Source organism: Ctenocephalides felis, unplaced genomic scaffold, assembly GCF_003426905.1.
Source record: "Ctenocephalides felis isolate EL2017-DRISC unplaced genomic scaffold, ASM342690v1 CF-g0.4_SCAFFOLD_01886, whole genome shotgun sequence".
In the NCBI taxonomy this organism is placed as follows: Eukaryota; Metazoa; Arthropoda; class Insecta; order Siphonaptera; family Pulicidae; genus Ctenocephalides; species Ctenocephalides felis.
Window position 1 is genome coordinate 146,845,566 of NW_020538040.1, and position 19,062 is coordinate 146,864,627.

Here is a 19,062-nt window from a genome sequence, read left to right on the forward strand (position 1 = left end):
GACGTGTTATTATTTTTAAGGAAGATTCAATCGTTATTTTTTGTATAACCTCTATAAAAGCTTACATGTGGGTGGGGTAAAAAGGACCAACTGAACTTTTACCCTGGCAAGGTATAAACGATAAAAAAAAATAGTAAATAGAGAAGTAGTTTAAGTTAAAAAAATTCAATTTTACAAGAGATATAATTAATAAGAAAAATAATAATGATAATAATAAAATAAATAAATTGTTATTCCAACTCTCCTGATGAGCATTTCCGAACAAATGCCACATCAAGGTATTTCTGTAAGAAATTTGTATTTTACTTTGGTTATATAACTTAGCTATTATTTTGCAATATTCCTTTAAAACTAAAAATAATACATTGGAACTGTTTGTCTTCAGGCTGTTCCTTTTTGTCCGGCCTATAGGGTAAAGAGGACCAAACGACAAAGTTCAGAAAAATAGTGCAAAAACATAATTCTATAAATAGGAATTTTATTGAACGTACGTGTTTAGTTGTTCGTTTAATCAGTGTAGTTACTGAAAGTCAATTTGATTCTTTTTGCCCCAACAAAATTACTTCGCCCAAACAAAATTTTACTGAAATTGCTTTCATTCAATGTTTAAAAATAGAACAACTTTCCATGATATAATTTGATTTCAAAATAATTTAGTGATAAATTTTTCATTAAAATTTGCAAAATCGAAAATTATTCATTATTCAATATATATTCAATATATATTTAGTAAGTGATAAAACTGAAGATTAAGACGCTTAAAGTTGGACATAAAATTTCTGTTATTTTCAAGAATTTTTATAGATCTACATACTGTTATGTTTTTTGCATAATCATGTTTTTGCATGATGAGACAACGTGTTTTTTTATATATTAATGATAGAGTTATACTGGGTTCAGATGGTAACATTGGAGATTAGATGCAAACTTGTTTTATGCATAAATAATTATTTATGCTAAGTGACTATATCTGCCTTCAGAATATTAAACATGCGAATAGTACGGTCTTTTGATTTTGAGTACACCAATAAATCACAGATTTAAATAAAATTCGATGTTATATCATGCCGTTATTTTCGCTAATTCATTTGTTCTGTTATAACATCTTAGATGATGGACAAAAAATTAACTGGTTAGAAATGAAGGTATAGGAAAAAATATTTTAATAAATGTGGGAAAAATAATTGTCTAGCACATTATTATATTTTATATTTAGGAAAACGATTTACAAAAAGATTGCACATTATTAATCCATTTTAGATTTACGTTACTATGATCTTCAAATAAGTTTATTATTATCTGAATATTTATTCCGCACCTATCTCTCGCAGTCTTGACGAAACGTCTGTAGGTTAAATATTTGTTATAATCATTCGTGATGTCATTATAAGGCAAACGCTCGGCGAATATTATTTATTCTAGGTCAGTGTGTTATTTTTTCGCTAATGACCGATGGGACCAGTTTCCTAAACCGGAGGCCTCAATATCACAATACCTTGCTTGTTGTTCGGTCAGGTTTTGTTCGTGATTTATTTTGCAAACTGATTTAAACGAAATTTGGCCAATACAAGAGATTTCTGGATATAAAAGCATAAGTTTTGTATGAACTTAGCAAGAATAGAGTCTTATCTGGAACTAATAACTTATTTGAATGGTTAATGTGGTACATGCCTAATACACAGATAGGTGGACTATTTTTCAAAAACTAAAATAACTAATCAATTAATGTTTTTTATATTAACATCTACACCTTAATAATCTTATATACAAAAATGGAGCACGATATTATGTTAAATTCACTAAAACTTGAAAACGGCTGAACCAATTTGGCCAATTTTAGTCTTGAAATATTTGTGCTAATCCAGAAATTGTGGCTAAGGTGAGAAATTATTTCAGAGCCGCGTGTATTATATATAAGAAGCTTGAATATCAGAATGTGTCAATTTGATTTAAATGAAATGAAATCAGTTTTTACCTGCGTTTTGTAGGAACAACAGCATCTGGCGTGTCGACCCGGCGCCAAAGCTCCGGGTTTGGCGAATTCATTTAATTTTTACTTTACACACACTTTTACATTCATAATCAGTTAGTTATTTTTTGTACTAAAGATATTTGGTTTCTATCAAGCCACGAACAAGCCCTGGAATCGATTCAAAAAGCAAAAGACAGATTATGCATATAAAGGCCATTGAATGTAATTTGATTCAACTTTAGGAACAATGAGTTGTATTAGCTTATCGAAACGTTCTATTACAAAAGATTTGAACTCAAGCACGACGAATTAGTTCCCTTATCACGTCCCTTATCAAATTCACCTGGCGTGTCCACGTGATTAATATACTTGTAAGGCTTGATCAATATTTGAAGAAACTTGAGAGAAAATGTATGTTGATCGTCATAATAATTTTATACTCGTAATTTTATTTATTTATTTAATTGTTTTAGCCTCACATTACCTCTATTTTATGTAAATATAGGGTAGATCAAGTTTGAAGTTCCGCAGGTAAAAAGATTTCACTATCAATATCTCAAAAACAAGTAACGTTTGGCATTTTTTAACAATATTTGAAAGTAGAGGGAAATAGATATGTAATTAGCCATCGCTTCAAATCAAGCAAAGTTGCTGTTAGGAGGTAAACGGCTGTGTTTGAATATCTATAACAAAAGTATTTTCTTTCCTTATTAGTTTTCTTAGTTGCGAGCACTGTTGTTTAGTTTACGAGACCTTAATATAATTTTTAATCATACGCTATTTAATTGTTTTATAAGATTTATTTTCAATTTAATGTTACAATTAAACAGTTTTTTTATATAACCTTCATAAAAGCTTACACGTATCTTGGGCGAAAAGGACCGAGTGAACCTTTACCCTGGAAAAGTTGTAAACAATAAAAAATAGTAAATAAAACAGTAAATCAAAGTTAAAGATAGCAATTTTACAAGAGATAAATTAAATAAATAGTTATTCCCAATCTGCTGATTATTGTTTCTGACGAAATACCAGATCAGGTTATATGCAGTGCTATGTTCTATGTGCTATTCTGTAAGAAATATAACCATGAAACTCATATTTTGCATTGGTTGAATAATGTAGCTTTTATTACGTAAAATCCCTATAAAATTAAAAATAACACATTGGATCTGTTTGCTCTTGGCCGCCAATGGGGTAAATAGGACCAGGTGACAAATTGTTGAAGTACAGCAAAAAAAAAACTCATCTACAAGGATGAATTAGCTAGGAGTTTTACTGAACATAGTCAGATAGCTGTTTTATTGATAAGTGTTATTTGACATAATCTAATTGGTTTGGTTTTTACAATATAACATACATAACATTATTCTTCATACATTTTATTATCCGGATTTTTGATTATCCGAATGCCTATCGACAACAATTAGTCCGGTTAATCGAATTTCTACTGTAGTTTTAAAAACTGATAGCTTACCATATCTCCTTTTATCAAGGGTATGACAAAATTGCTTTGATGTGTTTAGATGAAACAGGTCCTTATATCTATAACAGGACAGAGTTGATTGTCTCATAAACCAAGAAGGTCATTACTAATTTTGCGCTTTGCGTTCTCTAAATATAAATTTCCGCCCGATTGATCATCAAGTTCCTGGAATAGGAGAAGCTCGATTGAATCATTACACTTTGCAATCTGCGGATCGTATTTTAATTTCATTATTCACTCATTACTAGTTGAATATAAAAATACTATATTATATTTATCGTTTTGCAACACTAATTGTAAATACACACTCATGGTAAATGTAATAAATTGACAGTAATAGACTCATGATACATATGTAGTAAATTGAAGGTAAATATGTTTGTAAACATAGAAAATAACTTATAACTAGTTGCGCATGGCAAATTACTGGAACTTTCCGAGAATTAGATTTTTTAAAAACCCTTTACATTTTTTTTAAACTTTGAAAAAAATGAGAATATTGAAAATTCTTAAATTTTTGAAAAAATTTGCCTATTTTAAATTTTTTTAGATTTTGAAATTTTTTTTATACTTTGAATTTTTCTGAAAATGTTGAACTCTTTTTTAAAGCAATCGTGCTGCGTGGCTGTTTTAGAGAAGAAATATCAAAGCGCGTAAGTGCTGCATCGTAGTCTAACGGCTAAACATTGGTACGGAACCCATAGAAACGTAAACAAAATTCATACTTTTTATTAAAATATCTATAAAATATCTGATAATTCTTACGGCTAGACCTGCCTTTGCTAAAAACTAATCAGCACGTCTTCTTATCAATACGAATCAGCATTTTGGCAGATTTTACTACGAAATTACACAAAGAAGGGACCGTAAAATAGCGTTGTTATGGCAACACAATGTTATGGTCTATTTTATCGGAAAATTGGCTCCTTGGTGTCTTAATTTTCAACTGCTCAGTTTTATTTTCTTAGTGTTATATAGAGTATAACAGGTTACCGAGAATTACTATTATGCTTATAACATTTTGAAGAAAATAAGTGTGATCTTGCCGTAACTCGTGGAACCAATGTTGGCCCATTAATTTGTAAATGTCTTTTTTATCATTGTTTCATAATTTTTGTTAATTTTCGTAAAATAGAAAATAAAAGTTCAAAATTATGAATGTGAGAAGCTATCTTAATCCGCCCTTTTCACATAAGCATATTAGTTGTACGAACCATTTTCAGATATTTGAATGGTAGTTGTAATTTTATTATCAAGTAAGAACTAAGATTCAATTTAGACCTATACTTTTCGAAAATCCGGGACAAAAGATTCAAATCCTGGACAAATATTGATTTTAGAAAAACCCGGGACACAAGGTGAAAATCCGGGACTGTCCCGGCCAAACCGGGACGTATGGTCACCTTACTTATAAGCAAATATATATTCCGTTCCTTGCTTTCCCATGTCTTGTACTGTTTTAAGTTTTTATTCTCAAATAATATTTGTTTTTTTTTTGTCTATAAAGCAGTTTTTTACCTGTAACGGTCCTAAGATAGTCTTTTTTTTAAATAAATTTAACTCAGATTTCTGTGTCTCAAAATTTTTACTCAAACTGTTCTTTCTGCAGGAACTGTGAAAATTCTATTTCATTTAAATCCATTTCACACTTACCCACTTTATCTATCATTAATCAATCATCTCAAGGCGTTCGATAACTTATTCTTTAAAAAATCTTTTATATATAGCACATTTTCAATATGCAATTTACCGTAAATTTCCTTTTTCCTCTAACACTCTGTCTTCTCAAGTACGAATCCATGAGTCACGTAATTTTCGTAACTCACTTTTAGGCATGGTCTGTTTTACATTATGGAACGAATTCTGTTCGACTATTTTATATGAAATTCCGTTCCTTGGTGTCCATTCTTGCTTTTTAATTTAATTCACTGAAATTTAAGATATGCTTCTTTGAAGAACGCAGAACCTTAAATGATATAATAAACTTTTATACATATTTTATTCCTCAGTTGCAAAAGTAGTGCATTCGAATAAAATGAAAGTCCTTGAATCATATAGAATGTAATAGATATCATGAGTTGAATGTGGCAGAGAAAATCTTCGTGGATTGAAGAGGTCATTTATAAGTAAAACCTAGGTTTTGCTCTGTAGAAAGTAGTTATTCACACTGAATCTACAGGCTATAACTTTTCAATAGACTGGTTCCAAAGTACATAATATTCTAACGTGGCAATGAGGTCTTGTCTATTGATCTTTATGAAAAATGGCGAGAATTATTAGTAGAAGATGATAATAATAAGATTTTTTTCAGGCGGGTTCTCAAATTATTTTGCGTTTTTAGAAAAGAGTAAGGGAATTATAATGTTTTGATTTCTGTAACTTATCCAAAGTTTTTGACGAAACTTGGACTAATATGTGCAAATGTACTATTTAAAAAATAGGGTAGTCTTATATGGCACTGTATATAACCTTCATCTGTTATAACGTCAGACCAAAAAAAAAGAGTGCGCGTAAGGTTCACACGCGATTAAAGTAAAACTTATTTGCTGCTGTACAAGATGGCATTTAAGTAAAAATAAAAATATCATATAACAATTTTGAATAATGTTTATTAGTAATATGGTAACACTCGTGATGCACACATTTATAATGATAAATTATAAATTATATATTTATAATAGCATTAAAAATATGTATAATATTTAAAAACAATAATGTAATTAAAGTCATACTTCAAATATGACATGATCGGTTTGTCATTGTAATCAACATTTAGAAATGAACCTTCATTAGAGAAATGAAGTAATTCTATAATATTTCGTTCACACAATGGATTATGTTAAATAACGCCTAAACAAATATTGCTTTCGCAACTTCATCATGTAATTGTGTTTGAAGAACTTCATGTAATTAAAATTCACACACATTCATTGACTGCTTGTATTTTTTTTTACTTTTTCGCTGGCGATAAAATCTCATTCTTTGATCAGCTGTAATATCTGTCCTGCCTAAAAAATATTTTTCATTCAATTACTTCAAAGATTTGTAGAAACTACGAATAATATATAAATTATTTCAATAAACTTATGTTTCATACATGGCGCAAATGCTGCATTTGTTTTATTATTTTTATTATAATTATTTACGGGGATCAGGGTAAAATATTCTTCTAATCCAGGCATTTTTCATTAAATCAAGATTTGTACTACGATGTAACTTTAAAATGTTTATCTATGCCGATTTCCTTGTTGATATCGGTACGCATACAATGTTCACGCCGGTACGCATACATCGTTGATGCCGGTACGCATACAACGACAGTGTCTATTCACATACGCGACGACTAATGACAATCGAGCCGTATAGAAATGATTATCTTATCTTATCTTATCTGCCGTAACGCACTTTCGTTGCATTTGTACGGATTTACACCCTAGTCGCGTCTAAAGAAGTTTTACTTAAAAAAGAAACGTATACTTAAAATATTACGGTATCGTAAACTAAGCAATAGTGCAACGCAAAAAAACTAACGAAAGAAAACCTTTTTACCCGATTGATGGACCTTCTTACATTCAAGCCTCGCTCTATCCAATATATAATCTACAAAATTCATTAAATACTAGCTCAATGCTAGAAAGACCATCAACTTTTCATATTCGATCATTGGAGACGAGTAATATAATAATCTGAGTTATTACGAGATATAATAAAAATATTCATCCAAGATATTGCATTCAAATAGCATAGAAGAATGAACTAAATTAAATTCGAATTTCGTTTTTCAACTCGTAAGAAAAATATAGCTGTCTAGGAATTTTATTGGATTATTGCGAAGCATTGAAATGCTAACAAAATTATTTGTAGATAATATCGGTTATAATCTGGATGTATTATAATTAAATGAAAATATAAATCTGCAATTAGCAATGAAGACAATTTTATGATCTGCTATAAATTTTATATCATCGTTAAGGCTGATAAAACATATTGTTTACTTGAGAATTTATGAATAACTCGTGTGTAATTAGTCATTTAGTATCTTGATTTAAATAAATATTTGTTAATATTTTGTAGAGCTTCGAACAAAGAATCCAAAAAGTAATAAAAAACAAAAAAGTTTTTTAGAAAAACAAACATCTTCATTTTAATAAAACATCTTTAAGACATCTGTCAAGAAACATGATCTTGACAAGATTTAAGCAAACAATATGTTTAAGAAAAGCAGAAGGTGGTGCATTTTTTTAATAAAAATGAGTAAAATTGTGGAAAAAATAATGTATAGAAATATGACAATATAATCAAAATGAAAATGATAAAAATATGTGAGCGGATTATATAACAAAATATTAGAAATGTTAAAAAATTAGAAAACCTAATTTTTAGAAATTCATTACTTTATTTAAAACATTTTTTTTATTAATTTCAAGTTAATGTAAAAATGTTAGTGCTAACTATGTGCATTTTGCACATAATTGATGTAAGATATCTTCTGATTATGACAAAAAATATGTGGAGACTTGTAAATATCCTTACTAAATGTACGATATATTTTTGAATAGTTCTAAAATAAAATAGATATTATAATTTTATGCCATTTTGAATAAAAATATGTTTATGTACTAAAGCTTCTTGTCACAATATAACAAGCTTTGGAAACTACTTCGCCAGTTCAATTTTAATACCTAGTACTTCCACAATATGTTAGGTTTAGGTTGCTCTAGTATTTTGTCAACTTGTTACATGTTCAATTAAATATTTTGAAATATGCTTGTACATTTGATTTTAAACTATTTATTTGAAGTGAAATGATCAATTTTTAATATATGTTTTTCTTTGTTTCAGGTAAGAATGATCTCCAACTTATTGATTCACATCTTGGTAAGATGAATTCTAGTATTTTTTTCAAGTAAGCGTTTTGTCTTCGGCGATCAAAACTTTAAATAGTTTGAAAACACAAATATTAATTGAATATTATCTGTAAAAACTATTTGCTTGAAAGTCAGTAAATAAACCTGCATGTTTGAATATATGATATCGATCAAAACAGCAAAACTATAGTGTAATATTTTACGGATAGGAGAGGTAATCTTGAAGATCTTTCGGTACAAAAGCTTTATGCCATAAAGATCGTCTTCATGGCCAATACAATAATATAAAAATACATCCGAATACTAATAGTGCATGATTTTTCTACATAGGCTTTTATTAATTAATGATCTTTGAAATATATGTATCTGTAAAAGACAATGTCTTATCACCATTTGTAACGAAAATTATTTATATTATTAAATAATTAAACTGCCAATGCATTGAAATGAAATATAAATGCATTTTAATTGGATAGTAAACTAGTAATTGTACAAAAAAACTTCTAAACCAATGAGTTTTAATTTGAACCTCAAAAAATTGATGACACAAACCATAGTCCCGAAACGTTCATAACTTCACCATCATTTAACAAAATAGTGCGCAAGAGAGTGTTTATATATACGTATACATATATTTCTAAGGGTATTTATATGTAAATATATATTTCTCCATATAAATTCATTGTGTGAGAACGGTTTGAGAGTCCAGTTTGAGAATTGTCGATACGACGACGGGTTATTGTCAAAGGAACTTGAAGCTTTATGTGGTATGAGAATCACATTATAAAACTATGTGCCGTCCTTAGGACACGCTCGGGTGGAATTAATAACACGCCATAGACTATGACGTATCATTCATTCTAGCTGAAGAGATATGAAATTCTTTATTTTTAGACACGAAAATGACTCGAATATAGGATATTACAGGAGATGTGTTCAAGGTTTAGTGTTGATATCAGGCAGCCTTTTTCGTTTTATTTTTTTTAAATTATATCACTTCAATAAAAGAATGTTGTTAACTATAACTCAACAGTGACTATGTAGATACACGTGCGTATCTCAAATATGATCTCATAGATTGTAATTAAAAATATACACAAAAAATACCATCTATGTTCGTAGATAATATTACTCATTTTACTATATATTTTGGAAAGAAAATTCACTATCATGGATTTCAAATGTCTGCATCAATATAAGTCTGTCGTCAATCACACTTATTTCGCTATTTTTACTATATGACATTTGAATATGTCGATCAGATAAATTCGTCTCGAGTTGCGCGATCATATTATGATAGAATGCTTTTAACGTAATTTCACATTCGCATATCATACAATATTGCGTGATTTTTAGAGAAAAGCACTGAGTAATGAAATTCTTTTTATATTAAATTTAGACAAGGTAATAAAAATGTCACACATATAGATAAGAAGTCCAACTAAAAACAAAATGTTTTTATTTATTTATAAGGTATGTTCCTATCTTAGGTCATCTGTAAAATAGAAGATAATAATTAACTTCCCGTAGGATAAGTTATAGTAATTGTCAAAAAATAGAAAATGAAATTTTTATATATCTTTACGTTTCAGAGGTTTCTGAACATTTTGGCATTTCTTAGAAAAAATTGAAGTATGTGTGTGTGTGTATGTATGTTTGGATACAATTTTTTGTCCACGAATACGGGCGCATGAATCAACCGATTTGATTGATTCAAAAAACAGTCGATCCCTACTGATGGGGAGACGTGCCAATTAGTTTATGGCGAAGACATGTCCAGCCGTTTCGGAGATACGGGGCAAAAGTGCAAAAAATGATAATTCAGTTATTGAGGTAACGGAGCGCCCGATTTGAATGATTCAAAAAACATTTTATTTGTGTTGACGAAATGAAGAATTGATTAAATTTTTGGGTAGGCGGTTTCGGAGATACAAAAAATGTAAAAAAAAAAAATATATATTTGGCGGTCTAAAATGATCATTAGACATGTGCACATCAAATTATCAGGTATTTTATAGATACTTTAATAATAAGAACAATTATTTTCATGCAATTTTTTTGGGTTCCGTACTAAGATTTTTATATTTTAAAGTTCTCTTATACGGTTCAAACAAATTTCAAAATCACCAGAAATTTTTTTTTAATCTTCAAAAACATCCAAAGTTTTATACTTCAAATATCAATATTTAAATTTACAATTAAGTTTAAAACTGTATATATTTCATATCCGTTATTCTACTCATATGCTCAGATGGATTCATTCAGCATTTCTTCTTAATGTAAACATTTCAAGTGTTTTGAGTGATAAGATCGTTATATTATATGAACGAATTAATATTTAGTAATTATAATTATCCCTTTGAAAATATTTAAAACAATTGTTGTTAATCATTGATCAATATTTATTGATTTTTTTGCTCATATATTTGTGTTACGGGAAATTCTAGCAATTTGCTTTAAGGCACGATGCCATGCACCACTAGTTCGAAAATAAACAAGAGTAAATGTGTTCATTAGACAGTAGAGTTATGATAGTAGTACAGATATAGGAAAAACTAATTAAATAAAAATCTATATAAAAGTAGAAATAGTATCAAAAGTTAATATGATTGAAATGACAATATATATATATATATATATATATCGTTCATTCATTTCTTCTTAATGTAAACATTTCAAGTGTTTTGAGTGATAAGATCGTTATATTATATGAACGAATTAATATTTAGTAATTATAATTATCTCTTTGAAAATATTTAAAACAATTGTTGTTAATCATTGATCAATATTTATTGATTTTTTTGCTCATATATTTGTGTTACGGGAAATTCTAGCAATTTGCCTTAAGGCACGATGCCATGCACCACTAGTTCGAAAATAAACAAGAGTAAATGTGTTCATTAGACAGTAGAGTTATGATAGTAGTACAGATATAGGAAAAACTAATTAAATAAAAATCTATATAAAAGTAGAAATAGTATCAAAAGTTAATATGATTGAAATGACAATATATATATATATATATATATATATATATATATATATATATAAATGAATGTATACATAAGCGTCATTCTGTATGTAAAAATTCATTTATTATTCCATTGAAAATAAAACATATACGCACCTAAACCATTCGATCGTAAAAACGTATGCGATATATTGTATGGAATTCTATTTTTATCAATGTATGATAAACTACCATATGCATTAAAGATACTAATTGTGAGATAAATAAACATGAATGCACGGATGTGTAAATGTAAAGCTTAATGAATACAATTCATACATTTTTATATGACCTATAATATTTGCTTTCGAATTGTTTATATCAACACTGTTAAATAATATTTGAAAAGCTGAAACACTATATCAAATGCACACAGATGTACATATATAATTACAACAATAATAAATTAAAAGCAAAATAAATGCGCAAGTGTAAAATTTATATTTAATTATATTTTAATTTTTTATTCTTCATGCTCTTTTGTTTTATTTATTTACCTTAGCTTAGTATTTGAATTATCTGGTTGTATACATATTTTTTGTCTGATTTCAATCATTGTTTGGTTCAAATTTTATATTGTAAACCGTATTTTTGAATTAACAAATGATCATGTAAGAACAAATGATATCAAAAATTTGTTGTCAAAACGTGAAAAACTTCATTTAATTATGTCATGTATTTTCAACAACTTTGCTGTATTTCTTATATTTATATATATATATATATATATATATATATATATATATATATATTTGTGTGTGTGTATGGTTTTTATATGAGCCTTGCGGGAAATTCACTAATTTTTTTAAATTTATCATTTTATTCATTTTTACTTGATTATTCAAAAAATTTGGTTGGTTATATTTTTCACGAACAATAATTTCAAATAATAAAAAAAAGTTTTAGTTTGTTTTCCTTTTAGTATGTTTTAAGTTTTTTAGTTATTTAAACTCGACTTTTTGGAACTAGATAGGTTCCATCATCCGACTTTATTCTATCAAGAACAATTTTTTATATAGAATAATACATATTGTTGGGTAACCGATGACAAAGTTAAAAAAATTATAAAAAACTTATAGGAATGAATTATGGGGAATTTGTACCTAATGTTTCATAAAATATATTAAAAATTTAGGAATAAAAAGTTACTTACCTTCAATTTAAAAAACAATTGGTTGTAAAGCACTAGTATAAAAATTATATTTATAATTTGAATACAATAAAATGCACTGTAATAAACGGCGCCAACAAAATTATTTATAATTTTTTATACGTTGACATTTGATAATAATGATGATTTTTTGTTTTTTAAAATGGAAAAACATAGCTTGTTGTATTTGTATGTGTCAATGGTTTTTTATCAAATTTAGGAAATTTAGGCATGTAAAATTCGTCAAATAATGTCAATAAAAGACCTTCAAGATTCTTCATGTTCTCTACCTAAATTACCTAAATTATTTAATTTCAAAAAAAATGAATTGGCACATACGAACACAACAAGCTATGTTATTTCAATTTGCAAAACAAAAAATCATCATTATTATCAAATGCCAAATTACGAAAAAATATGATTCAAGATTTTTTTACTGTATTTATTAAGTTAATTTTATTTTATTCAAATTTTTAAATGTCAATTCTACATTAATGCTTTAATTTAATCAATAGTTTGCAAATTTAAATTGAAGGTAAGTGTTATTTTGATTATCAATTTTCAAATAGTAGGTACATAATACATTTCTTTAAGTTTCTTATCAATTTTTCAATCTTATATCATCAATTATCTAACAATTTTGTTCTATATGAAAAAATTGAAACTGAAGATTAAATATGCATTGTAAAATGAATGATTGAATTATACAAAAAACATCAATATAGACAATAAAGACAATTTTTATTTTAAATTAAATTTAGAAAAAAATAATATAAAGGCTAATATAAAGAAATATTATTACTAAATAATTTTTAGTCAAAAAAAACATTAACTAAAGCTAAAAATTACGTTAACATCTTGTTAAAAAGTTATTAAATTAAATAAACAGTAGAACCCTTGAGGACCGTCATATGCCTAGTTCACGCTTTTTACGACTTCTCGCTTAAGATGCGTCTCTCGTACAATTTCCGATAAGTCGTCTTAACGGGGTTTTACTGCATTTATAACTTTATTATACATTTATTCTGTCGATATACTATAGACCCCTAGCAGCGATCACGACTAATGATTTCCTGAAACGCAAACCAACGCCCGCAGAGGGTTGCTAACATCCCTCGTTTATTTACCGGAAAATGAAATCATTTTTGTAAAATTATATAATTTTTTTCTATTCATTCAATAAATATTCAAAAATTATTTAGTCCATTCTGTAATCCAAAGCAGCATTTGATCAATACACCACATCTTATTATTAAAAGACTTAAAAAAATCTTGGCCCATAAATTTTATCTATTAATATGGGGTATCTACTATTTTATCTGTTAATATGGGGTATGTATAATTACATTTAAATTTAAATCTATATAAATCATAAAAAGTAGTTAATGTTATGATTGTTAATAATTGAAATAATAATACAATAGAGGCAGCAGAAGAAGTTTATTCTTCTTTTAATATTTTAAAATTAATTTAATTCTCGATAGAATTTATTTTATCGACTTAATTTTCTGCATTATGTTTATTTGGGTTAATTTATTAGAGAATTTTGGGTACAAAATGGGAAATAGGTGAAAAAATTCCGAATTGTTATCCAAAGACTGTCACTTCAGTTACTACAGTACACAATAAATTATTGTAACTTATGTTCATAGGGATCAATTTTTTTAATACATATGAAAAATAATTAATTAGTTAAAAAACTTCATAGCAGAATAGCTTATATAATTAGATGTAATTTTGATTACTGTTTATTAATTAATAAAAAAAAGTTACAAAACTAAAAACCGATTTTATTTCTATCAGTTTCATTTTCAAATATATTACTCAATGATTTTATTATAGTTCTGCTTCAAATAATTTATTATACATACCTGCATATTTGCTCACTTATATAAAATAAATCTATTTCGCAGAATATCTTGACCCTGAAAATGTATAATCAAAACTCGTTTTTTATTTTACACTATTTAAATCGCTTAGCAAATAAATTTAATTTATGGCTGTACATAAATACATCCAGGTGTTTTGCATTCTTTGCAATGTGTTTTCGTTTTATAGATCTTAAATATTAATGAAAAAACTGTCGGACTGATTTAAAGATTATGGTGCCAATTAAAATTACATTAAACACATACATACCTACGTATGTAGATTATAAATAGTTTTTTTGGTAACGGATTTGAGATAAATATACGGTAATCGTTTATTTATGATTTGATAAGAGAAAGTATTTCCTGTGTTTTTCTTTGATCAATCATAGATGTACGTTCACGACCTGGACCTAAAAATTGTACAACGAAATTTTATTTCACTTTCTCATTTTTCTAATCGAGGTGGAATATTTACAGAAATTAGCACAAATATGTAGGCACACACATACACATACACACACACATATATATATATATATATATATATATATATATATACAAGTGTTTTGTAAGGCTTCGAACAAAGCATTCAAATGTAATAAAAAACAAAAGTTTTTTTTAAAAACCAAAATGGTAGATTTTTTATATAATATGAATAAAATTGTGGAAAAAATAATCTACAGAAATATGACAATGTAATCAAAATGAATAAAAATTGCGCTCTATCTAAAAGACAATATTAAGAGCTAAAACTTACAGAGAATTGTTTTTTATCAAATTGGAACCATTCGAGCCCTTGGGAGCAAGGAAATTCGAAAATGTGCATATTGAGGACCACCCTAATATATATATATATATATATATATATATATATATATATTTATATATAACCTGTGTCCATTAGAAACAGTTACATGAACGCAACTATGAATTTCCTTTCTCTTTTCTTAGATCACATTTCAGAGTCACTATTTAATAAAAAAAAAAATGTCATGATGGACTAAAATTTAAATTCCAAACCTGTCTACATGAACTCTTTCCATTTATGATTTTATTCTACCTTTTCACTTAATTTTAATTTCAACAATAATCGCGTTTCATAATATAATTATTTATAGAGAACTAACGGGATCTGCAAGAATGTTATTGCATTCGCAACGTACCTGTTTCATATAATTTGCTGCAACTAGTAATATAGGTCACGTAGTGCTTCATATTATATAGTTATATTGATTCAATTATTGTAATTATTTTTGTAATTATGGATCAGTCATTAATAGACTAAGGCATATTCACTTAATGTTCAAGCTCAGATTTGGATACTTGAATTTATATTTGCTATAAAACATTTTTTGTATAAGTAATTTTGAATTTTCTACTTCAAGTAGAACCAAGTAGTTTTACACTCAATTAGGATTCATTTAGCTTAGTATTTTTTCGTTCTTTGCTTATTGATTTATTACAATATGGTGTTGTATTTTATTTCTCAAATATAATAGATGCAATATCTAAATTCTCAGTTTGAACTTGAATATAAATGAATTTACATTTGCGGTTTACATACTGGATATCTGTTTATTTTATTTTTATTAATTAATAAATATGAAATTATTACCGCAAGTATTTATAAACAATTAATTTTTAGCTTCCTGAACGAGTAGTTTGTTTTCAACAGAAAATCCGATTTACCATTATTATGTTTCCTCAACTTTGCAAATTTATTCTGAGTTATTTGACACCAAAATTGGATTTTAAAAATTTAAAGGCAAATCGATAAAGTTCGATATTGATTCATCACGTTGATTAGCTTGGTGCGACGATCAGCCAAGGCGTATCTTTACATTTGAGATTTTTTGTATTAAAAGTTCAGTGGAAAATTTTCATTCACGTTTACGTTGAAAATTCTGAACCGATTTTGAAAGTTTAAAAACCGTCCGAAAGATATTAGGTGTAGTTTCGATACCAATTGTGCTGATTAGTTTTTGGTAAAGCTCAGCCGGGCTATTTCTTTGTAATTAATTATTGAAAACATTGTATGATGATAGATTCCACGATCTTAAATTGAACATCTTAAAATATTGTAGGTCTATAAGTATATAAAAGGTGGTTTAATTATAAAAAATCACCAAAATTTGGAATAAAATTTATAAGATGTCAAATTTGCAATAATATTTCATTGCTAAGTCAATTGCCACTTACACAATGTTTTCAATTATTGGTAAAAAAGACCAAAGAAGTTAATTTGAATGTGCCAAATTTTTATCTCATATATAAATTTATATTTATATTTTTAAAATTACTATTTTTTATAATATCTAGGACAACAAATACACTACTATGTTTCAACACTTTGAAATAAAAAAATGATAAGATTTATGTTGCTCCCGGAAGAAAACTTTCGATGGATGAACTGTTCATCAAATTGGGATTTTTGTAGGACTTTATGATCTATTCATTATTAAAACCTATTCTATGTTTGAATTCGAATTGTACATGTACTTTTAATCATTTTGCACAGAAAATAGGGCTTGTTGTGGCTCAAACTTAAAGGTTTTGTTCTTGCAAACACAAGGATTTAGGTAAATTTCCATCAAGAATAGATCGATATCGTGTAGCAAAGATGTTAGTTTTTATATTGGCTTAAAAATATAAATCTAAATATGTTTCTAAATACTAAATATAATCCTTTCTCGGTATTGCTTTGACTAATTAAATATATATAAATGTCAGAGAAATTTTAATTATAAAAATATATTAAAAATAAATAGCCCAGTCATTGGGTTGCCTTCTGAAGTGACGTTGTTAAGGCGGATGGTTAATGAGCTCATTGAACAATTAAGTTCTGATTTTTTTTTAAAATAAATAGTGATATTTCTGTTCAGTGTGTGATTTATATTTGCCAGTGCTAGTTGTTTCCTTTGATTTTATATAAGGTTGACGATGTATTTCCATTGCGAAAAATCGACAGTTCACTAGAACACATCCTCTTGTCCTCTGTGACCTCGCTCGAGTCGTTTGTAATGTAATGTAATTAATTAAGTAAGTCCCTTAATTACAACACACACGAAACAAGTTAATGGCCCCGAGCTATAAATTATAATACTCAGAACTAATTTATAGCCGCACATGAATACACATATAAGCGTCAGGAAACAAACCTAACTTTGTGCCGGTGCGGTGTGCACTGTTTTGCCAAATATTCATTTGATGCTTACTTGATATTATAATGATCAGGTGAATTTGGTTAGAATACATTGCTCAGTTGTATATGAAATTGAATTGTGTAAAATTTATGACTTTTACCTCGTGGGTAATGACAATCAAATTTATGGTCTTCACCTGGTCAGTAATGGCAATTATGTTTTATAATCTTGTTGAAAGGCTTGAGCAAAGAAATAGTACGTGGCGTAAATGGCTTCGGTCTGCAATTACAAAGTTTTAGGTTTAACCCTTTCTACTCGCATGCCGAAATTCATATAAATCTCGCAAATCGAGTGGAAAGGGTTAAATCCCGCGTTGCGTACAACTTGATACCACTGCATTTATTTTGACTTGAATACATGGGTCGAAAATTTATATATAAGTGAAAATAGCCATTACTGCAAAAAGTTACAATATTGTAACAATTAAGAAGGCAAAACGACGGCATATATTATGTGAATTGGGTTGCCTTTTTCTAGCGATCTATAAAAACTAACAAAACTATTCATGAAACTATCAAACCTATAACAGATTAACAAACAATTGTATGAGTAATATAATTCATGTGAAACTATTATAAAAAGGCAATAAAAATATTATTACACTATGCAACATTTATATAAATTTGCTTTTGTTGTAAATTTTATATAATATATATATATATATATATATATATATACTAGCTGACCCGGTAAAGGTTTAGCTATAAAAAATATATCTAGAAAATTTTTAACTGATTGTGAATGTGTGAAAAGGAATTCGATTACTAAAATAATTATTTCGAAATAGGACTTTAAGGTAGGAGGATGAAAATTTAGGGCTGTATATATTTTTGTATACAATTCATTAAAAATATAAAGTAAAGAAAATTGATCCGAAATATATAAAAAATGTTAGGGGTGGCGAACCCTCATCAGTTAGGAAAATGAAAAATAGATGTTTTTTATTCATTTTTTATATATTTAGTTGATATCTATTGATCAAATAATTATATGAATTTCAATTGTGATTGAACTTGTGCAATTCTGTACTGAAAATCTAACCAAGCTGATCATGCGATAAGCATCTCTATTAGAAAAAATATTTCAATGAAAACTATCGGTTGCATTCTAAGAATGCACGTAGTTGAGGAAAAGTATAATCACAACATCTTTGTGTCTTTTAAGTACGAAAAACAAATGTAAAAATGCTAGACATGAAAAGTTGGTTACTTTATCTAATATGTCGTAACAACTTTTCTCAAATTTCCTCGTACACAATAAAACTTAACTTCTACGAAAAGTTTGCTTTCTTTTTAAAAAAACCTAGGAATGCTGTTTACCATATCGGTGTTTGCTTGATAATATGACAAAGCCGTGAAGCGCCGAAAAGTCAATAATATATTGTTAACAATAAGACAATCTGTTTGTTTGTTAAATGCCATTGTAGACAATTGTAATGTTTATAATATTTAATCTAGACTTATGAATTTATTTTAAGACACGTATTTCAGGTGATACTAAAGTAT